Source organism: Lepisma saccharinum, chromosome 2 (assembly GCF_977018435.1).
Source record: "Lepisma saccharinum chromosome 2, izLepSacc3.1, whole genome shotgun sequence".
Taxonomy (NCBI): domain Eukaryota; kingdom Metazoa; phylum Arthropoda; class Insecta; order Zygentoma; family Lepismatidae; genus Lepisma; species Lepisma saccharinum.
In genome coordinates, this window is record NC_139230.1 from 179244459 (window position 1) to 179269452 (window position 24994).

Sequence of the window (24994 nt, forward strand, 5' to 3'; positions counted from 1 at the left end):
TCGATTTACACGAGAAATTCTTACCTTCGTTGAAAATAACGTCTTAATAGCCATTTTATCGCGCTCCAAGTAAAGCTTAGGGCAACCAGATGACGATTGAAATTCTTTAGGGACACAACAGGGGTGGCGCCTCTAGCGGAAAAGTTTGGCAATGAACAGCCGGTCGTCCATCGCGGGTCACTCTTATCGCACAACACTTGTGCAACATTGTGTTCTGACTACGCACAGTGTGCGGGACAGAATATTTTTGGTCTGGACGGGAATTTTTTAATTCCGACATTCGGAACGGGAAAAATTTGCCATTTCCCGACAAAATCTAGAAATTTTCGGGACAGGAAATGTTCGAAATTTCCCGAAGTTGTGAAAATCTCGAATTCTACACGTCATTTTCAAATTAAGTGATCGTTTTTGCATTTCTGGAATAAAAACAAACAATTTCCGATAAGTTCCAAACACTTGCAATGCAGAAAACGTCGATAATTAACGACTTTTTAAAATGACCATTCGGAATTTCCCGACTGCTCGGGATCCCGAAAAGTGGAGAAGTAATTTCCCGAAGTCGGGATCGGGACGGGAAATTTTTTTCCCGACTTTTCGTGATCCCGCACACCCCTAGTTCTGACGTAAGTCAGACGAGGAATGCCTACGTTCAGTGGCATAGTGTGGGGGCAGAAGTGGCGAAAAGTGAAGGACAACTGCCCTCCTTGCCCTCCTAATCGCCACCATTGCTTACGTTGTTAAACTGCAAGTTGAATATTTATCCAAGGAACTAAACCTAGCTAGCCTAACCGAACAACTTGGGCTAAAAATAAAAAAAAATGTGTTTGGTGACCATTCCATGCGCATCATCGTCACCATGTGTCTCTACCGCCATCTTAAAGCGATTTTGGACAATTGTACTGAAGGAGTGTATCAGATAAAATCCGATAACATCCCGCATGAAAATAATCTCTTCCTACTATTTATATATATATGAATAGGTCCTTCGCAAATTTAACACACAAGACAACACAATACCGTGTCCCAAAGGTACAAGACCGTACTTGAAGCGAGCATCCTCCGAGTATGGTCTTGGAGTGCGGTCTTGAAGTCGTGGGAAGTGAGTCTTTCGAATTGCACTTCGACTGCAGCGCCAAATGCGATCAGTAGATAAAGCTGAGTACTCGTTGTTGTCCCCACGTTATAAACACTTGTTTTTCACCATAGAAATCACGTTGCATTTTCAAATGTTCGTACTCACATTAGAAGTACTTTAACCAACAACTTGCTGACCCATAACGTATATTTAACCTGTGTTGCTGGCTTTCTACCTCCGCGATTTTAAACAAACGAACAACGAGTGTGGAAATCACGTGACCGAGTCAGCTTCCATCTGCATGCGAGATATGCACTTGCGTACTCCTGTACTTGGCGCTTTCGAACTGTACTAGGTGACGTCACTTCCGCCAAAACCATGCTTCAAGTACGTACTTCGTACCTTTCGGACAGAGCCAAAATTCTTCCTCCTATTCAATATTGTCCTTCGCGTTATGATAGGGACAAACACAACACACATGTCCGCCCGCACCTAAGCACAGGCGAACCTCCATTCCATGCGCAGCGCAGGCTCTCTGCTTAGGGCAACAAAATGAAAAACGAAATTAGGACGCAATTATTTTGGCACCCCCATGGTAATAATCTGGTAATCAAGGGGTCCCGGATTCGATACCCGATGGAGGCACATTGTGGTTCGGATCCCACAAATCCGCTTTTCTAGTTATGTAACATCGTTATAAATGAATAAATGGCATGTATTTCAAAAGGAAATATACATTAAAATATGAAACTTTCGTAAAAGTGTAAATATTTATATTCAGGATAAATTGGTAATTTTGAAAAAAAGGTGCAAAATTCAAGCGCTTATGAGAAATTGCGGACAAAAACTTCATTAACTTCAATGTCTCTTTTTCGGACCCGAATAGCTTCCGCTGCTATATTCTGAACGCAAAGCCAAAACAAGTTATTTTATGAAAATCTAATTACATTTTAAAGTAATTTTTGTTCTGTAGGATAGAAATTTTAATATCAGTATTATTTCAGCATTACACTGGTTTGATAACTGAATTCATCATAGAAAATGACAAAAGACAGATCAATGGCGAACAAGTTACGAATTCGTGTCGCGAAACTTGTCAATATTTTCAAAGGGATTTTGATTATAGTAGGTTTGTAACATATTAATTTATAACTAGAAGATCGTGCTAACTCTTCTTTGTTCTAGTATGTGATTATTGAATGCATACATATTTGGTAATGCATTCCAGACAACGAAGTTTCTTCTGTCAATTTCTTGTTCTGTATGTTATTAAGGGCTTGTTGTTAACTTGTGATTTTATATTCGTTTATATTCATGATTGACTTATTTTTGACCCAAGTTCCAATTGTATAATTCCGAATTTATCAAGGTTCCCAGGCATATTTTACATGGCTAAATTTTAAATTATGTCTGTTAACACACTTCAAAGCCGTAGTGATTACCACTGTGCATGTTGTGGAGAACGATTTTCACTTCCCTATACTCCTATATGATTCTTTCTTGCGATAAGTCATTCGTTCACATTTCTTCGATACGGACTACTGCTACTTCACTTGCGTCTTGCATGGGGTGCGAAAGGGGGTTTCGTCGCTAAATGCTTTCCTTGTTAGTTTAGGTGGATCAGGTTTAGGACTTTTAGCATTAAAATAGCTTCCCTAAATATTTTAAACACCTGATCACACTGTAATATCTGGTCTTGAGCACAGAACCTCTTTCAAGCCTCACATAAAAATCTGCGGAAAAACATCCACTTGAAACCAAGAATGACTGCTCCCACAAGCACATTTCAAATCATGATTTCTCCAGTAACTAAACTTAGTGAAGCTATTAACTGTGCTAATTAGTTTCTCCCAGCTTTGAACTTACTCCGCCAATCGTTCCCAGTATTCATTTGGAACCGTTACCCTCTTAGCATTACAATAATTGGTACTAGTTCCGTATAGTGGAGACACCTAGAAATAATTTATTTCACACTTTTTTACATTGCTAACGTACAATTCTGCATTGTGGAACATTTCTTTAGGTGTAATCATGAATTTCTAATGGAAATAATGTCCATTTGTTACATTTACGAGTACTTACTGTCCTTCCTTTTCTCGGTTCTCTAACACGCAATATAGCGATAGCGTACTGGTTCATTGTGCAATGTGGCAGTGTTTTGTCGATTATGAGTGTGAATGCAGTGTTTCAACCTTATTCACTGAAAAATACCTAATTTCGTGGCCGGATTGGAAATTATGCTGACCCACAAACCATTGACATTAGCCCCAAAAACCATTGACGTAAGCCCCACAAACCATTAACGTTAGCCCCATGATGTTAGCCACACAAACCATTGGCGTTAGCCCCACAAACCATTTCCGGTAAGGTTAGGTTCGGTTAGGTTAGGCAAACATAGTTAAGACACGTCATCTTCTTGCGAAAACACTGTGTGGTTTGCAACACTTATTGTGGGTTACATCATCTAAAACACGTGAACATCGTATTCACGTGCAGAAAACAAATTGCAGCAACAGCAATTCCGTGTCGGAGAGATATTTTCCCAGAACAAAACATGAATTGGCATTGAAAAGGATAAAAACTACATTCCCAAACCTCAACAATGCTACAGAAAATGATTTCCGTAAGTACTTTCTTGTGTAAAAAGTAAGAAATCTATCTCCACTATACGGAACTGTTACCCAATAATTTCCCCTAATGCTTTCAACATCTCATATTCATGCTGGTCTAAAGGAGGGCACCCCTTTGAGTTTGTATGGACATCCAGCAGCAAGTAATGATGGCAGTAGTCTTTGGAATATCTTGTTAATGTTAATCATGGATGTTTGCATTGTGTACCTTTTACGTTATCCTTTTGCTTGTATATGGGACTTTTTAGAACAGCAAACATTGCAAATTACCTTCAGGAAGCTTCAAATTTACTGTAACAAAAATAATAGAATAATGATAATTTCTACAACTCTGCGGTACTTCATCTTTCCCCTATGAAACTGAAAAAAATCATTAAACATTCAGAACCATTACCAGGGTCTGTCATTGTTTGCTTCATCAGCAAGCGAAGCACTCGTGGCTGTATATCATTACTGTAGGCTTACTGTGTATCAAGCATGCAAGTTTCCGTAACTATACGGCACACGCTTTTAGAAGGAACATGAGTTCGGCCAATACCCAGCCAGTGCTACTACGCTGTTGCCAAACTAACTGCTAGCGCAAGGGAAGGACAGCAAATTCGCGATGTGTCCATTATTTTGATAATGAGTACAGTGAAATAATATAGTGAATATTTCTACACAGGATTATAATATCACATCACTGTAGCATATACGAGAAACCCATACCTGAAAGAAGCTTGAAGGTATTTATTTATTCATCACCGCTCTCGTCGTCTTCCTCGGTCTCCGTGTCACTGATTTCACTCATTTCCGAGACACTCTCCTGGAGGTTAATGATTAGATTTTGCACCCTTGGTGCCTGTACTACTGGTGCTAGGTTTCGAGAGTGACATTATTTAAAATAAAAAGAACACACGGAACACACACCATCGCATGAAAGGGCTGTATTTAATATTTTCACAAACTGTTCTTTGTGGCGCACAAGTGAACGATGAGCGAATAATTTTACACCGGCCTTGCTACGAAAACGCTGAACTCAAACTGACCCAGGCTTTCAATGTTCGAGAACGCCCAGAACAATGAAGGGTCATTGTTTATATCGAGACGAATTTAACACCCACAGTTTTCCCTAGACACAACAACTCAGCTGCGTCAACACTGTGGCAACGAAAAAAACAGGCTGAAGGAAATGAAAGGTGATGTTTCCCATGTTTCTTCAACAAACGATAACTCCGGCTGTAGGCGACGGAAATTCATGGGACTTGGACAGTCAGGTTCAAAATGTCTTTCCCCATCTTATGATGAACCTTAAAGTGGCGAGTTTTATGAAAACTTCTTGCGCGCAAGAAAAATCCAGTTCACGGCTTTTAACTTCCGCGCCGTAGTCTCCTAACTGTACAACGTTGCACTCCTGCCATTGGTTGATAGCCACGCACACCCTCTGCGTGGCCCCACCCGATATCGCTTCTAAAAGCGTGCGTCGTATAGTTTAAAGAGTGATTTATTTACTTACCAATTTATGAAAGAAGGTGCTGATACTGGTCGCCTTCGTTGTCCACACATTTTTGACACCTCTTGATGATGTTACTCATAACTCACTGCAGTTTCCATTGATTAATGTTGGCAATTTCTTTTAGATGTTAACATTTGAGTTCTTCCAGGGTGTGTGGATTGACTTGTACACAGCATTTTTGGCCCAAGTTCCATTTGTTTTAATGCAATTTCATCATGCTACGAATGCAATTTTAACATGGTTCAATTTTGATTTAATTTTGTTAACACACACTGTGGAGTTTTAGCGATTACTTAAGATTTTGTTCAATATACTCATTCATATTTAGGTTATGCAGGCCAGGTTTGGTTCTCTTAGCATTATAATAAAGTCCCTAAATGCATTCTTCTAAGGTTCCGATTTACTTCTACAGTAATTCCCACTAGTCTGCAATACTTACTTACTCTCGCTTATCAATGGAATATGTAAGGAGGGATCAACTGAAACCCGTTCAGTGGTCATAATTCGTGAAATAAATTTTATTTCGAGCTGAAACTGGTACACTGTCTAGAGGCGTCTATGGTTAGCGCTCAGTAAAAATATTGTTCAGAAGAAGTCACCATGAGCATTCAGACACTTGTCCCACTGTGTCACTAACTTACAAATGCCGTCCATGTAAAATTGCGAAGGCTGAATCTCAAACCAATCACGCACAGCATCCTGAACTTCAGCGTCAGACTGAAATCTCTGACCTTTCAAAGCCTTCTTTAGAGGCCCAAAGATGTGAAAGTCACAAGGTGAAAGGTCAGTTCTGTAGGGTGGGTGTCGCAACATTTCCCACTTGAATCGTTGAAACAAATCCTGCACTTGGTTTGCAACGTGTGGACGCACGTTGTCATGTAACATGACATGTACAATGACTCCAGCGGTCAATAAACCAGGCCTTTTGTTTTTGATGGCTCTCCGTAACTGTGTCAAGGTCTCACAGTAGCGTGTGGCATTGATGGACTGTCCTGGTTCCTTGAAGTTGAGCAATAATGGTCCATGGCAATCAAAGAACACAGACGCCATAACTTTCCCCGCAGACGGTTGCATCTTGAACTTTTTGGGACGTGGAGATGAGGGGTGTTTCCACTGAATAGTGGAAGACTTTGAACTCGGTTCAAAATTATGGCACCAAGTTTCATCCTCAGCAACAATGCGCAGCAAGAAGTCGTTACGTTCCAAATGGTAACGTGACAAATGTTCAATGGAGCATCCCATACGCTCCAACTTTTGGTCCTCCGTCAATACCTTGGGTATCCACTGCACGCACACTTTATGATAACCCAGAGCTTTCACAATTTTGTGAGCAGTACCATAACCCATGTTTAACTCATTCGCTATGGATCGAATACTCATGCGTCTATCTGCAGATTTTGCCGCATTCACCTTTTCACACGTGTCTTCTGTGGCAACAACATGGACTTGACCAGGACGGGGATAATCAGTGGTTTGTTCATGCCTCTTCCGAAACATTCTTGCCCAGTCCACCACTGTTGTTTTGGACACGCATGCATCACCATACACGTCTTTCATACGCCAGTACACTTCAGCTGGTTGACAACCTTCGGCACTCAGAAACTGGATGACAGCACGCTGGTCCTGTTTGGATGGATTGGGGATGTTGAACGCCATCTTTCACTCGTTATACCTGCAAAATGGAAACACGTATAAACAACATTCCTACACCCAACACACAGGGACATTAGCCATTACACACTATTGGACAAACAATATCCTCCTACACACTATACCAATAATACGTGGAACGAAGGGGTTTCAGTTGATCACCCCTTGTACATCATCCACAGGAAGTGTGCATGCTTGCGTAAGGTAATTTTTAAGTTGTTTTTTTTTCATTACTACTTCCGCATGGTCCCAACACCTCTCAGTCATTTATTTCATCATTTTTAACATTCATACTTATATATTCTGCATTGCGAAAGATTCTTGAAGGTGGGATTTGGCTTCTTTCATGAAAATAATTTCAAATTTTCACATTACGAGTAATTATAGTTCTTTTTTTTTCACTTCCGTAAGACACAATATGACGGGCGCAGCTTGACTAGCGTAGTGGATCATCAGTGGGTATGCAGTGTTTCCAACCTTCTTAACTGAAAAATGCCCCACATACCATTTCACGCATAGTCCCAAGAACCATTCATGCATAGCCCCAAAAACCATTCATGCATAGCCCCAAAAACCATTCACGGTAAGGTTACGTTAGTTAAACATAGTTAAAATTTTGGGTCCTTGTAATATTGGGAATGTATATTTCGTTTCTTCATCTTCTTACAAAACAATGGCGTGGTTGGAAACACTGACAGGGGGGTTACATAATTGCAACATCCAGTTCACGGAAGCAAATAACAGCAACAGCAATTTTGCGTCAGAGAGATATTTTTCTTGAAAAGCACATGAATTCCCGGTCAAATACATTCCACAACGAAAGAAAATACCTACACAAACTTTCAAAATGTTACAGAAACTCATTCACGTTAAGTAGTTTCTTCTGTAAAAATGAAGAAATCCATTGGGACCATACGGAAGTGTTACCTTTTTTTCAACATAAATAACTTTTTTTTTTTGAAATCCAAACAGTGCTCATTACCTTAAGGAAGGTTCAAATGTAATCTTCAAATTTCAGTAGGTTTTTAAATACATACATATATATATATGTAGTATGCACACACACAAACACACACACACACACACATAATCTAGTAGTAGTATAATATAATTTTCAATGTTTGATTTATTTGTTTGAATTGTTGTTTTTAAGTTCACTTTGTGCACAGATAGGATCATTAAGACTAGACCTACAGTTTGAAGTAGAATCCAAACGACTGCACAATGTGCTTCCACCAGTTATCGAACCCGGGAATTCTTGATTACATGACCACGACATAACCATTATGTCATGGGGAAGGCACTTTTCAATAATTTAATTTGCACATAAAGAAAACGAAAAATAAGACATCTTGCTACCTTTTGTGTCCCAAGCATCTCGATCGAGATACCCAAATGTAACCCTCATGGTCCCAAGCATCTCGATCAAGACGCTGTGTCAAGGTCGTTGTTTTCACATTATAACTTTTCTATTTTTGGCTAGAATTTCGATTTTTTTTATATATTGTTCCTAACACATGTATTTAACAGAAATGTTTTTTTTTTGCATTTTTTTTGTCTTCATGAAAATGGAGGGGAAAAGGCGGGAAAATGTACTTCTCTTTTGCATCTCTTTTCAAGGTCAAATTTTTGCCGACAAAGGAAGACCGGCTTTGTTGTTCTAAAGCAATGCTTTTCCCTCCCGCCTGTTAACTGCATTCGAAGGAAACTTGTTTATCAGTATCCGATGTCAAAATGAAAGTTTTCCATGAGGGCGCAAGCAGGTGGTGGGGGGAGGGGGAAGACTGGTTGTTGAATCTGCGTTGTGAGAATGGAATTTTGAAGCACGCTGAAGGAAACCTTTGTTTTTTTAGCACAAGTGTCCACAAGTTGCAACAGGGGTTACCCTGCATTGTCTAAAAATAGAATTTCAAGCAGCTGCAAGAATTGTCGCTCATTTTTCACTGCGTTCTAGCTTTTCGTCCGTGAATGTTGTGCATAGGTGTCGTTTTGTGCCCAAGAGCGAGGACAATTTTTTTAAATAATTTTTGGGGGTTTTCTCCCTTCCCCCTCCATATATACGCCAAATTTGCATAAATTTTGCATTTTGACATTTTTTTTCGGTGGGGCGGGGGAAACACAATTTTTTTTAAGAAAAGTATTTTTGAGGGGATTTCCCCCCTTTCCCCCTCCATATGTACGCCGAATGTGCATAAATTATATATCGTCTGAATCTGTGATTCATTCTGCGTACAACGGTATATCTTTCATATCTCTAGGGCATTTAGTTTCTGAGCAATAGTCATTTCAATGTAACTCTGCATTTTGAAGCTTGAATCAGTGGGGGTGGCAACCATTCCTTTTGGGGGTACAACTCAAGTTACATTGGTCATATGATAATAGTGCAAATATTTTTGTGTTCCTTCCATGTCAGCGATCATTTCCATGTGCATGTTGACACTGTCATGTACTTTTGTCTTGAGGGGAGGGTGGGGGAACCAAATTTTTTTTCCGAAATTTTGGAATTTTGAGAGTTAGCCCCCTCCCCCCCGCCACATATACGCCGAATTTGCATACATTTTATATAGTCTGAATCTCTGGTTCTTTCCGCGTACAACGGTATATCACTCATCTCTCTAGGGCAATTAGTCTCCGATCTACACTCATTTAATCGAAACTCTGCATTTTGCTCAAAATCGGCTCGGGACAGAGAGGCTTACATGTGAAAATGGCCTTGGAACTCAAAAGGTTAACACACTTAATCAAATGTATCCTTGATTATACAGTTTCTTCTTGAACGAAAATCATAGTATCAAACTCCTTTACATTTGTAATTTGATTTAATGGCCACTAAGCTTGGTCATGGAACCAGATCTGGTGTATTTTGGCCACCTTTCAGCCACCTCTATGGCAGTGACCCTCTGTTTGCGTGTTTACCTATGAAGGAACTCTCGCTCAAACAACCAATTAGGCCTATTGCTTGGGCAAGAAGCACCAACCATAATAATTCCCCCTCCCAAAAGCAGCCACCAGGAAAACAGGATTCTGTCAAAAATAACCATTCTGTGCTGAGAATGGAAACCAATTGGTACGGTGGCTCCATTATAGTGTTGTGGCTCTCAATCGTTGTGAGACCACAGCATGGTAAATTCATTTTATAAAAACCCCAAAAATGTCCTACTAAAGAAAATTTAATTTTTATGTTTTTTAACTATATTCATTAATTTGAAATTAAGTATTAATAAATACTGGAATATGGTATATGGCTAGGCTTGTTGACAAATATAAAATTGGATTTAAAATAGTTGGTAACCATTTGATCTAATAAACTCTCATGGTCCGGTACTGGGCCACACAGCCTGGCAGTTGAGAAACTGTCCTAGTGCATGGTGGTCCAAAACCTGAGGCAGAAAAAAAAATCATTATAAAAAAAATCAGGCTTTCTGGCAGTAAAATTGTGCTTGTTCAAGCCCACTTTATGCTCAGACACATTAATTGGGATTGATGGGACGTGAACCACTGTGCTTTCATCGGGGATTGAACCTGGAACCCCTTGATTACAACTAACTAACTCTCTAGCCTTCTTAAACCCGAAGGTTCATGGCTGCAGCAACACAGGCCTTCAATCTGGCCCTATCTTGAGCAAGATCTATATACTCTTTTCCATCCCTACCGATTTCCTTAGTTCCATCTCAACGTTGTCCCTCCATCTTCGTCTTGGTCTTCCTACAGGTCTCTTACCATCAGGTTCCCAACAAGAATCCTGTAAACTACTCTTTCCTCTCCCATTCGTGCCACATGGTCTGCCCACCTAAGTCTTCTTGATTTAATTATTCTAATAATATCTGGACATGAATACAAATTATGTAGTTCTAAATTATGGAACCTTCTCCACTCACCTATCTCCTCATCCCTTTTAGGTCCAAATATTTTCTTAAGGATCTTATTTTCAAATACTCAATTTATGTTCCTCTTTCAATGTAAGGGACCAAGTTTCACACCATATAATAGTACAGGCAAAATTACTGTTTTGTATATTTTAACTTTTAGTTCCTTAGATGATATACGAGAAGAGAAAAGTAACATGCATTTCCTGAATTAAGCCTACTTTTTATTTCCTCTTTAATATAATTTCCATTTGTTAATATTACTCCTAAGTATTTGAATTTGTAAACTGGTTCAAATGAGTTGTTATCAATTATTAGATTTTGATTATTACCTAACACTATGTTTCGGCCTGTAAACATATATTTAGATTTCTCTTTGTTAACTTCCAAACCTATCTCTTTTAAGTTTTGAAAAATATTTTATCATTTTTCTTAATTGTATTTATATCATCCCCTAATAAGTCAACATCATCTGCATATGCTAACAACTGAGTCATACCATTTAATTTTAGTCCTTCTTTAGTTTCTTTTACCTTCCGAACAGCATATTCTAAGGCAAAATTAAAGAGCAATGGAGATGATGCATCTCCTTGTTTTAACCCATCATGAATTGTAAATTTGTCAGACACATTAATACCTACACAAATTTTACTTTCTGTTTCACTGGTGCATACTTTTATCATACTAACAAGCTTCTTCGGTATTCCAAACTTGATTAATATATTATATAATTTCTCTCTTTTGACTGAATGATATGCTTTTTTGAAATCAATGAATAGCTGATGGACATTTTGATTATATTCCCACTTTTTTCAAGTGTCAGTCTGATGTGAAAAATTTGATCTGTAGTTGATCTGTTACGTTTAAATTCACATTGATAATCACCTATAATTTCATGAGCATATGGGGTTAGTCTTGTTAAAAGAATGTTATATTTATAGGGCCTCCCCGATGGCGCAGTGGTAGCGTCGTCGCCTTGTAATCAAGGAGTCCCGGGTTCGATACCCGGTGGAGGCACAAGTGGTTCGGATCCCACTTTAAACTGTAGGTCCAGTCCCGATTAGCCTTACTGTGCATAAAGTGGACTTAAAACACTAAATCAATCAATCAAGAATGTTATATAATAATTTATATGTTGTTGAGAGTAGAGAAATTCCACGGTAATTATTATTAATTTATCACCTTTATTAAACACAGGAACAATTATGGATTCTTTCCACTGTTGAGGGATTTCTTCTTTATTCCATATTAAACAAATTAATTTATGAATTTGACATATTAACGAATTTCCACCATATTTAATTAACTCAGCTGGTATTAAATCAATGCCAGGTGCTTTGTCATTCTTTAGCCTTTTAATAGCATCTTTAACTTCAGTCAAGTTAGGTTCTGGAACTAAAGGTTCTGCTGTGTGTACTTCATTTACTTCTGATTTATCTCCTTTTACATGAACATTTAAAAGGTCATTTAAGTAGTTCTTCCATCTATTTAGAATATCACTTGGGTCAGCTAGAAAATCACCGTCTTTATCTTTTATCAAGTTTACTTTAGGTTGCCACCCCTTTATATACCCCTTGATTACAAGGTCGTAAGATTATGCCATCGGCAGGCCTGTACCCAGGGAAGGGGCCATGCCTCCCCCCTGCCTTCGAGCTATGAAATATTTAAATGTGAGCCTATAAAAAGCCACAAAATATTACGCCAGCGATTTTTGAAATTTGTAAAAAAAAAAATTGATTTTGTCTGTGCATAAGTGAATAAGTTTGTTGTGTAAAGAGGCAGGCTCCAGATATCTGCAGTCTTCAATGGTAACAGTTTCATACATTGGAGACACATTTAAATCGGATATTTTGTCTTTCTCGTGGTTAGTACTTACCAATTATGTATTGCGGAACATAGTGGAAGGTGCCATTATGCTTTTTGCATGAAGACAAACACTTTTTCTGCTAAAATAAACCATTTTCCTTAATGCTACGGAAAGCACGTCATGGTGCGATATCGCTTGCTTTGCGAATGGTAACGCTTCTTTTGTTTTCGAATATCAATGTTTCCAACTCTATTGTGCATGACAGTTGTAAAAAACCGGTGATAACGTCTGGAAATTGTACATTTTGATGAAACATTGTTCATTGGCCCCAAAAGCCATCCACGGGTACCCCATGAATCATTCACTCGAGGTTAGGTTAGGCCTGTTAGGTTAGGTTCCATTAGCACTCATTTCACCCCTAAATTAATCGAAAAACCATTTTCCTTTCTCGACAAAAAACCGCGCGTTTCTCGAAAAAAATCGCGTGTTTGGAAACCCTGATTCCACTAGCGAGATTGCGTGACTGCTGACGCTAGAGCCATCTGCAGGTACATCTTGGAAACAACGTCATGATGTCAATTTTCACAAAATGCGCAATATTATTACATAAAAAGTGATTATTTATTGTTCTGCTGCATTGTACAATGAAGTTTTAGGAAGAATATATATCGACGAAGGTTCTAAACCTTGGAGAAACTCATTTCCGTAAGTAGTTTGTGTAAAATTGAAGAAATGTGTCTCCGATGTATGAAACTGTTACCGTCTTCAATATTGATAATTTTAGTTTTATGACCATTGATTCCAAACTACCAGATGTCCCAGTTTAGTTGGACAGTCCATTCATTTTTAATCTGTCCTGGCTTTTTTGAAGCAGTCGCCATGATTTTTTTTTTGTGGTTAACTTACATTTGGACATGTTCTTTATAATAATAATTGCTAATACATATCATTTAATTTTTATGTATATTATTTTATAAACAGAATTATCATGGCTGTTTTAATGGTAATGGTATAAAGAAATTATTGGAAATTTGAAACCTTTATTAATTTGCGGAACACAGTACTATTTTAAAACATCTGAGAATTGAATGTAAACAATAAGCACCAAGCAGTACACCATGTGGCAGCCTTTGTCAATAAGCGATTATATGTTGCTGATTGTTGGGTCAGGGGGATGAATTTTTTCCGTTACTGTGGACCATAATACTGCAACTGAACAATTGTATGATTAGCTCTAGTACCTACTCCTACAGCATTTTGCCAACCGCTGTGGCAGAGTGGTTAGAAAAGCATGCTATGACGTCAGGGGTCCGAGGTTCAAATCTCAGGGTGGGCATGGGTGTTGTTTGTGAGTATGTTCCTTCATCAATTTCATTGTAACATGACTCATCCTCATAATCACCATTAGTCTTGGCAGAAAAGTGAAGTAAAATAATCTAATTCAATAAACACAACAACATTTTGGATCTTCCCATTGTTCCACATTTTTGGATCTCCCCCAAGAACGTATTTTGGACCCCCCTTCCCCCACTCCGAAGACTTACCAAGTTTGAAAATTAAATAATGAAAATATACTTGTTTAGCATTTCTTGTATAATTAGGACTATTTACTGCCAATAAGTCATTGGAAAGCAAGGATTATATTCAGATCATAGGGGTTTAAAGGACAGTGTCAAAGAAGATTTATGCACGCTACTACTTATGCATAAAATTATTAACCAGAAAGTTTGCTTTTCATAAACTGGATCTAACATTATTTTTTGCTATTCAATAAATATTCACTTCTCTGGTTTGATTGATTTATTTTACTTCTCTTTCTGCCACATTTGTCTAATCGCGAAGATGAGAATGAGTGATGATATGATGAAATTGATGAATGGATATACAAGGAATACCCATGCTCAGGCCAGGATTAAAACCCAGGACATCTTGGCATCGTAGACATTTTGTATTATTCCTCACCTATTATAAAATGTTAGTATGGAGTAATGTTGTTGACTGCCAGAAAAAAAAAGTACTGGTTATAACAGTAGTCTGATTGTTGAATTCACCAAAGTGTGTGCCTCCTCAGGGAATGCAACCCTAACAACTGATCTCAAGGCAACAGCATTAACTATTACACCATCCAGGATGAGTAGAATCAAACTGTTGGACAAATATTTTTGAATAGAATATGTTAACAGAAATGTTAACTAGTTTGTGATTCAGTCAACTATACCCTGTCCCATATATCTCTGGAACAAGGCCATGCATTGCATCAGAGTAGGGGAGGAAATCGACTGGGCAGAGCAAAGCAGTACACGCTGCTGTGAAGGCTGGTAACTGCAGTCGCTTACCCCTCCCTCCCCATCCACGCAATCCAGTTCCCTCTCATGTGTTCATTCGTGGAACCATCACACATCACTACGTGCACAGACTTGTTTTTGTTTGCCTGCTCCAGAGATATCTGGGACAGAGAATAAAGCAATACAAATTGAATGTTACAATATATTACTACCAGGAGAAAAATGTTTTTCATTTTCAAAATATATATTTTTAAACATAACCTGAAAAACAAACAGTTTTGCCTGTTTTTTTTTTTTTTTCAGGTTTTATCTCGAAGAAAAAAATAGAAACCCAGGCAAAATGCCAGCCCTGCTTATTGCTAATACTTTCCGAGAACAATTTTTTTGCACTGCACTAACGCCAAGCGTTGAGAAAGAAGTGATGTTCTCAAAACCAATGAAAATAAATCACAATTTTTCGGACATTGCCCCCTGCCCTCCCTAATAGTAACAATGAAATTAAAATTTTACATACCTCTCGACTCATGCAGAACTCATAATATGTATCTCCGATCATTATCCAAGTTGAAGTATGTGACACGAGTGTCACAAGCCATCCTTAAGGGAAATACCTGCTGTGACACCTGTAACACGGTCCGTCCTTTAAGGGTTAAAAGGAAATCCAAATACTTACGCAACATGTCTTCACTGAGGATCAAACCTGGTACATAAACTCTCACATAATAAAAACAAATTTGTAACTACAGGGTATCCAAAAAATCACACAACCAAGATATTCACTGTACGTAACTTTTGCACAAAAAGCGATACAGACATGAATCTTACATTGGGTATTAATTTTGTCCATGTGAATATTTTTTAAACATTAAACTAGAAAATCTTCATGAACGTTCAGTATGGAGAAAAAGTTACTAAGGTGTTAGAGAAAAGTTTTTGTATGAAGTAAAAGCAAGCATTGATAGAAGACAGCTGTGGAGTTGCTTGAAAAAAGTTTCTGCGTGTATCGATGATCTCTATGGGTATTTACCGAATTGATAAGAGAACGATAAATTTTTATGAATTACAGACGATTTATGGGGTTAACTATGGCATATTCACAAATAGGTATGTATTTTTTTTTTAAATTATGAAGTGTACTGGCAACATTGATCCTATCAGAGGGCAGTATCAGTTGGGCCCGACATCTGGCTTTGTTATTCAGTTATTCAATCAATGTTTGAATGGAAGAAAAGGTTTGAAATTTATTGTACAATTTTGTATGATAAATTTCAAACCTTTTCTTTCATGTGGACACTGATTGTAACATAAGCCCCATCTAGTTGGCTGCACTTTTTGACACTCGGTGCAGTGCAGGTGTATCCAGTGTCAGAGTGGTGCAAGGAAATTACTTTCAACCAACTAGATGGATAGCGGTGTTCAAGTTCAGAACATTCAACAAATGCCTGTCTGCTGCTTTAAACGGTCATTTGATTAATTAGCATGCACCACGTGACCATACACCAAACATACACTGGTCCGAAAGGTAGTGCAGACACCAAATACACTACTTGACTCGAAATCAACGAACTAGATGACTCAGTGTTGCACCATTCAACCAACTAGACGTTTTGGTGCAAAGAGAGTCAAAAAGTGCAGCCAACTAGACGGGGCTATAGCCAGATGTCAGCCTAAGTTGGTGCTGCCCTCTGACACAACTAATGTTACCAGTACACCTCATAATTTTAAAAAAACACTACTTTTTTATGCATATGCCATATTAACATCATAAATCATCTGTAATGCATAAAATGCTTAAAATTTTATGTTATTTTATCAATTCTGTAAATATCCACAGAGAGCATCAATACACATTGAATTTTTTTTCAAGTGACTCCATAGCTGTCTTTTATGCATGTTTGTTTTCACTTCATACAAGACCTTTCTTGCTCCTTAGTAACCTCTTCCTCATACTGAACGTTCATGTACAGCACAATTTTCTAGTCTGATGTTGAAAAAATATCCACTTAGACAAAGTTAATGCCCAGTGGAAAATTCATGTCTATCACTTTTTGTACAAAAGTTACATATGTTCAGTGGCTCAGTTTATGACTCTTTGGACACCCAGTAGAAGGAATGGCAAATTAAAACTGGGCTAGAAACCACTTTTTACTGACGTCTTGAATGTAGACACAAGCCTGTGAAGTGATAAGGGTCCTTGTTTTGTATTGTGTTAGTCTGGCAACTGAAGGGAGGGTGCTTGTTATGTATTGTGTTTTTTCTAGTGTATTCAGCCACAAAGTGTGTTATGGCTCAGCAACTGTTTTCTACTGCACAGCATGTATTTATTTATGATTCAAATGTGTTAACTCAACTGGCACGTGAAGTTGAAAGGTGATTTGAAACAAGGTTCCTTGGTGTAAAAGTTCCATGCAATTTTTATCTCTGCAATATATCTTCTTTTAAATAAGATCATTTGGAATTTCTCTGCTTTTGGAGATTACAAAAACTATGGAAATAATTTTATGAAGTCTGGAACTGACCTTGATAATTCACACCCCGTCATTATGAATTATTACTTTTTTAGAATAATTCTTGATATTTTCTGCACTATAAGTATCTGAAACTTCTTAAAATTAATAGTGTTTATTCAAAATTGAAATAGATTAAAAAATGTTGTGTAAAAGTCAAATCCACACACCCTGGAAGAACTGAAATGTAACATCTGCAAGAAATTACCAACATTAATCAATGGGAACTGCAGCTAGTTATGGGTAACTTCATCAAGATGTGTCAAGAATGTGTGGACAATGAAGGCAGCCAGTTTCAGCACCTTCTTTCACAAATTGGTAAGTAAATAAATCACTCTTTAAACTTACATGCTTGATTCACGGACAATTTACAGTGTCGACATACAGCCACGAGCATCTTGTTTGCCGATGGCTCAAGCAGCAATGTGGCAGTCTACACTTCAATAGATCACTCTGTACAATAAATCAAAATACTGACCAATTAAATAATTCTGACCACTAAAGAAACAAGAGTTCTTGTTAATAATAATAATTATAAGGCAAATGTGACTACATGGACCATTTGTAAATATTTGAGTTGTATACTGAAGTTTCTTCTTTTTTGTATTTAGCATTTCTTTAAAACTAAAAAATCACTTCTCGAAGCAAGTGTGACAAATTCTGTTTGGTCCACAGTTTCAACAAATTGGTGGGACCTTTAACTGAAAGTACCCCCTCTAGAACTAGGTCGATTTTTTAATTGTCAGAATTTGTTGTTTTATGTAACACAAAAGGTTTTAGCATATGGAAACCACAAATAACCGAAATGTTTGATCCAAAATTATTTCCTGAGTATGTGAAAAAACTTCTATTTCAGACTATTTTCAGACATTCATTTTCATCAAAATTCCATTAATTAGACGCCCATAAAGTGAGAGAACACAGTAAAATACCATTAGCATCAAACTACCAACACCATCAAACCTAACATTCTTAACCCATCAACAATGCCAAATTCCTATCCCCATTTAGTTTGAGAGTGTTCGAATCACAAATAAATGATATATTTGATCTGAAAGTATGGCTGGTGTACATGAAAAGCTCCTTATTCCAGCGTTACAAGCTAAGTTTTCGTCCCTGGAGACACAAATGGGGGTACTCACCTTAGTCATACTGGATTTAACCCTCTTTCTTAGAGGGTCGGTCCCATTGACCAATGGGTGGTGAGACAGAGGTAGAGCAATAAGTTATGTAACACTTTTTCAAGCTACTATGTTTATCCAGTTAGATATTACGAGCGTTCTAAAAATCATTTCAATGAGAGGAGAGAAGTTAGGGGTGAATGGATGAGCACCCTAAAAGGGGCAGGTACTTATCTTGGGTCCGTTGACATTGGAACGTCAGTTGGACACTGGTCCTGCTAACTGGCCTGAGGTATCTTGCCTTTGGACAGGCCCTGGCTTGGGCTCCTCTTTTTCTGGTGGCCCTGTGGTGAACTCTCCGTGGTGGACAGGAATCGTGCTCTAACGACCAGACATGGATCTCCTGACATAGTTGCCGGCTCCTGGCAGTCTCATTGCATTCTCCTCCTGAGGCAGATTGTTAGCCCCTTTCATAGTAGTCTCAGGAGTTGGGAAATGCTTAGGATAGGTTTTCCCGTTATGGCGGGTAATGCCAGGCTACTTTCACTGATACTTTTCCATCAAAATTCCATTCATAACTCCCCATGAACACAAAAAAAAAAAAAAATGTCCACATCAAACCCAACATTTGTAACATAAGAAAAATACCAACAATAACATAAATGTCAAATTAGTATCCGTATATCAAATTACAAACACCAATGATCCTAACAGCCCAAACAACATCAAATTAGTGTCCACGTGTCAAATTCCTAACACCTAACCTAATACCCCTTGCCTAAGAACAATGTGACATTAGCATCTTCATGTGCCATTATGACCAGTATTAAGCCTAACTCTCCTAACTGAACAACATTTTCAAATAATCACAAAAATGTGCAGGGTGTACACAAAAGAATATTGGAGTTTTAAATATGTGTAATTTCTCTTATCTGTGGCACACAATTCATGAGATGGAAAAGGAAGTCTACAAGTTTATACAACACCTACTACATGCAGCCCACACATGTTACAAGTTCTCAATATGTGCATTTTTCATTACATGGCACACATCCAACAAGTAGTAAGAGTTCTTCCCACATTCTGGTCAGTGTCTCCGGCATAATTGATGCACAATGTCACAAAGTGGGATCACTTCTAAAACTAACATTTGAATGGTCATTGAAATGTAACGACTGAATTGCATTTCGTAAACTGCAGAACACAAAAATATTTCTGGTGAAGATTTGCCATCTGTCATTGCCATTTGAGGAAACAACTTTTCATTGTTGCCAGGCCAACTTTATGGTGGGAAGGGCACTGTGACATAGTTTGTTAGAGCACCAGATCTGTAGTAAAATCGCAGGTCTGTCATAGGTTTGATTCTCAGCACTGGCAAAATAAATTTGTCCACATGAAGAAGAGAGGAGAGGCACTCTCTTGAAATATAGTGTTAGAGTAAGTATAATTTTAAAAAAAAAACACTAGACAATGGATAATGTCCAATTAACATTGCATTCCAATGATAATTTTCTCGTGTGTGTCAAGTGAAAGTGTAAGATGAAATGCCACTTAATGTGTCAGTGTTTATGTAGTTACTAAAGAAAAGTGTTCTTTACTTTCCAGGGTGATATGTAACAATGCGGCCAGGTGGATATTTCTTCTCTGGATTCGCAAGGGGCATCTCATTCTTCAAGACCGTGGTTCATCAGAGTAATTCAAATCATTTGACAGTGGTTACCCCTGTAACATCTCTACCATCATTGGTCCCTCGACCTGTACAGCGTGAGAGGCCTGTATGGCTGCATTTTATTGCAATTTTCTTTTCCCGCAAAGTGTTACTTACAGCTCTGAGATTTATAGTATCATTTGCACTTTTCTTCAAGTATGAAAGGTTGGGTTTTCTGGCATTGATGGTGTGCTTGTACTTTTAGAGGTTCAACATGTTTTGTTTACGTTCATGTGATTTACAAGTGAGCAAGTTTGTTAAGAAGTATTGCTGTGAACATTCAAAGAATGTCCAGTCTAATTTGAAAACAGTATTACCAAGTTGGGAATATACACAAATGAAGGCAGACAGACACTCGTGGCCTAGTTTCAGATCTACTCCTTATACTTTTCATGGCCAAAGAATCTGTGAGTTTACAATTTTAATATATCAAGACCAGATATTTGTGGAAGCTTTTATTGCCTACATTTATTACCAGGTTCAATACCCAGTGGAGGCACATAATAGTTCAGATCCCACTTTAAACTGTAGGTCTAGTCCCCATTAGCCTATCTGTGCAGAACTTTGATACAAAATTCAAATTCTACATTTGTTCTTGTGTTCTTCACGCCCATTGCAAGGATGTGTGATTTAGTTTTTGACAAGCTTATAAAAGATGGTGGCACATGATGTGAAAGTCTTGAGGTAGTAAACACAGGTATGTGTCAAAATAAGTTACTTCTTTTTTTAATTTGTAGCATTGGCATGTGGCATGAGCATGGCTTGAACTAAGCCTGATTCAATTTAGGGATCATAGAAATCTTTGGCCAGCCAAGGTGTTATTGTGAACCACTTCTTGTTAGGGATAACTACTCATCACTGATATCCCCAAGAGTACGAGCAACTATATTTCTCTCTTTGTCACAATAACATTTATCTGCAAATGCCATCCATGCATTGCCAAGGATTCAACAAACTTGACATGCATGTGCAAAGTCATGATCACAGTACTGCTGTGGCATTATTTGCAAATGGAGCTTATTGTTTGCAGGTATATCGAGGCGGTAAAATTATTGGTAATTTTACAGCTGAACAAATACACTGATATTCAGCTTGTGTATGCTCAATCACACAAGAAAGGGTGCTACAGGTGTGCCTGTTTCAAGATACTGATACAATTCATTTGTCCCATCGACAATATACGAGCTTTAACCTTTGGTGGACAGACCCCGAGCATGTGCATAGCCTCTTTGGATGGGAACTTTTCATGCGTGCATTTTACAAACTTGTTGCGATGTACAAAAATCAAAATCTTCGCTCAAGAAGTAATTCTCATAGAGATTTATGAAGTTTTTTTGGCCCTTGCCTTCATCTTTATCCAGTGTAAATGTATGTATAATAAATATGTATAAATATAAATGAAGCACATGTTTATACTTGCATGCAAAAAGCAGCTTGGCGGTCAAGTACGTTAAGTAGTAGACTTCTGATCTTACCACCAAAGTTCCCTGTTTCAAGTCCCTTCCTGGTTATGGGTGTTTTGTGAGTGTCCCTCAATTAGTTTCATGTAATCATCACTCGTCCTCATCATTGTAATTAGCCAAATGTTGCAGAAAAGTGATGTAAAATAAACAAAAGTGGAAAACTTGCATGCAAGACACTGACTGATATCCCAGTTATTAAAACAGTTGACGGCAATGAATGTGGCCACATAGAGTGTACAGACATGAGTGGAGGGTAATCAAGAGGAGAAAACAAATGTCCGTCTACTTTAGTTTACAAGTTTTCCAGGGTCTTTCTCATCTTAGAAGAGGCTTGAGGGTCAAGGTGGATAAATTTGAAATGCAGGAAAATGTAATATTTGGGAAAATTTTAGTGGTTGACTTGGAATGAAAGAATGTGATGCGAGTTCTGTGGTGATTTGTGATAGCCTGACATGTACTCTCTTCTTCACATTAAGTGGCACATTTTATAAGGTTGAACAGTTTAAATATGTGCCACGTTATCTGAACCAGAGTGTACATATAATTTACTGTATGTGTGTGTGTGTGATATAGTACACCTATATCCAATGTGATCATTATGTTATTTGAAAGAAAGTAGTCTTCTATGTAGTAAACCTGGGTAGTGATGGGTAAGAGGGCCACCAAAATAGCTTAATTCAATTTACTTGATGACACAAGACCAACATCAATTAGGATTGTTTTTCTGACCATGGTGAAATTTTTAACCCAATTATTATATTTAGTATTTGAAAAAAAATCTTTGTACAAATGTAGGGTGGCCACTTTCCCTGCTATTTAGCCACACTGAATAAAATAGTTGAATATATGTAAAAGGTAAAATTCATGAGAGTTTGTATCTTTTTTCTTTTAGGCTGAACGTTTGAGTGATTCTAATCTTAACGAGCTATTCCTGCAGTATTGCTGTGGCCACTTTTGCCTGATGTTGCTGCTTTGCTATCACACCTTCTAGTCTCCTACATGATAACGGTTTTTTCATACCAAAGAGTTGAGAAATGGAATAGAAGCAGATGAAGTTGGACTTGAACTTGCAGCCAAGGTAAATTTTTGGTATTAAATATGTGCATAGTATGAAACTAGAATTGGGCCTAAGCCATTTTGTCAGTATTGACGAGTGGCAATGGTTAGAATTAGAGAATTTGGTATGAATTTAACACTTAGGTCCGTCCCAAGAATGCTGACCATTTTCACTACTTTTAGAAAAATCATATCTCAAAAACTAAAAGTGTAAAATATATGTATCATACACTGTTGAAAAGTTTGATTCTTCCTCTTTATTTTGATATATGGTATGTTACATTATAACCACATGGCTACCTTGGACGTTTCATCATAAATTATATGAAATGTACTAAAAATAAAAAGTTGACAACATATATGACATGCAATGGCAGCGATTGGGTTCCAAAACTGGGTTAAGTGATCACAGTGATCACTGGTTAAGTGGTCGTTTGATAGCACAGGAGTTAAATTTACTGAAATCCACTGTGCATTCAATTGTGACCAATGATTTGCATCCGAAGGGAGATCGCTGAATCCTAGCTGCTGCATCACAACAATGCGCCCAGTCACTTGTCGCTAATTGTGAGGGAGGTACTGGCCAAACACAATGTGACAACATTGCCACAAGCACCCCAGAGTCCAGATATGGCTCCCCCGACTTCTTTTTGTTCCCTCGGATCAAAAGGAGCCTGAAAGGCCATCGTTTCGGGACGATTGAGGTGGTCGAAATGGCTTCGATGTGCTGCCTGAACAGCCTTGAGGTTGCCGACTTCCAGGGGGCATATGAAGAGTGGAAAAAGTGCTGGCAGCAGTGTATTGATGCAGGAGGGTCATATTTTGAAGAATATTAACACACTTTGCACTTCTCCAAAAGTTACTTGACTGCCCTCAAAGTTTTCTAAGTCCAGAAATTGTTAATTTGGCAACATAGCTCTTGAGAACCAGCAGAGAGTAGCCAACTTTACTGCAGGTCCCTCTACTAGGCGAGAAACTCTCTGGTGTAAGATTTACATTATTGTTTATAACATGAAGTCAGAAACTATATTTGCCCAACAGATTAATAGAGAACAAAACGGAAAACTCAAGTATGAGGAATAATTTAAGAATGTTAAAATTGGAATCAAGAAACTTTTGTGAGGTTGGAAACACTGCACTCGCTCGTGCTACACCTTTAGGAATCACTGTCAGTTTTGAACACAAAGGAACATAATTAAGAATAGTTTATGCAAATACAATATAACATCACCTTGCAAAGTGCTGTGCAATGAGCGAAAATTAAAGAATGTCACAATTTGCAGTGAAAATCTGTTCGTCACATAGAAAAGTGGTAGCTCGAGCAATCATCAACACTAGGGCTGAGCCGATACCGATGCCTATGTATCGGTATCTGTGTCAGAAAGTATCGGCTGGAATTTATTTGTTGATACCTGGCGATACTTTTCCGGTATTTTTAAGGACACCATGAAAGACCAAAATGCCGTGTGACACTTTTGTGGAGTGTAATTATCCTGCAAATTATGCAAAATTCGAGTTTTTTCAAAAATTTTCACAAGTTTTGTGTCAAAAAACTTATTTTGTGATTATATAACATTTAATTTAATATTCTAATTTAATTCTAAAATATTGTTAAGCAAAACTCTTGGAAAAATAGATGTATATAATTATTATTAGAGTGGAATACTTAATCACTAACATTAGAATATGTTTTGAGCAACTTAATTATTACAGTTTTCAAGCATCGGTATCGGCATCTATATCAGCGAGAGTATCGGTATCGGTTCAAAGTGGTATCAGCTCAGCCCTAATCAACATGTTTCAAAGCATTTGCTACAAGTGATGCTGTAGAGTATTGGTAAAGTATTCGCTTCACAAATATCTTTTTCCTAAGAATTAAGGGTCGCTGGTTCAAATCCAAAACTCTCCAATTTTTTTTTTTTTTTTTTTTTTTTTTTTTTTTTTTTTGTAAGCATGAGATCAGATATATTGAGCATGGAATTTAGTAATTAAGTTGAATGATTTTTTTTCAGAATGTTCGCAATAAATAATTCGATGTTGAAATCGATGAATGTTTCCAGCGGCTCAATGTATTTTGTTTCTTCTTTCCGACACTAACATTCATCAATTTCGATCGAAAAATACCTAAATTGTTGTCGTATTCCAACAGATAGTATTGGTGAAACAAGGAATTTCCTGACTATGGCTCGGAAGTTGATGAAGATTCATCTTCTTTTCTGAGCCTTCACAAAAATGCTAAACTGAATATCAGTCAGTTAGCCTTAAGCTAGAACCAGAAAACTCGGCCTTCTTTTGGCTTTTAGGTCATTTTCAGTAGTTTTTGCCCTTCTT

General features: G+C 37.8%; 1 long non-coding RNA gene across 2 annotated transcripts in view; it reads left to right on the forward strand.

The window, feature by feature from the left end:
• The first annotated feature begins 2122 nt into the window (after window positions 1-2122).
• The window catches only part of LOC145980714 (uncharacterized), a 73088-nt gene continuing 50216 nt past the window's right edge, over window positions 2123-24994 (forward strand). Inside the window, exons 1-3 of one of the 2 annotated variants that reach the window (XR_014440872.1) lie at window positions 2123-2204; window positions 20042-20841; window positions 22500-22685. This is a non-coding gene — a long non-coding RNA (uncharacterized LOC145980714). The remainder of the gene's footprint in view (window positions 2205-20041; window positions 20842-22499; window positions 22686-24994) is intronic. The other variant, XR_014440874.1, reaches the window with a different exon arrangement.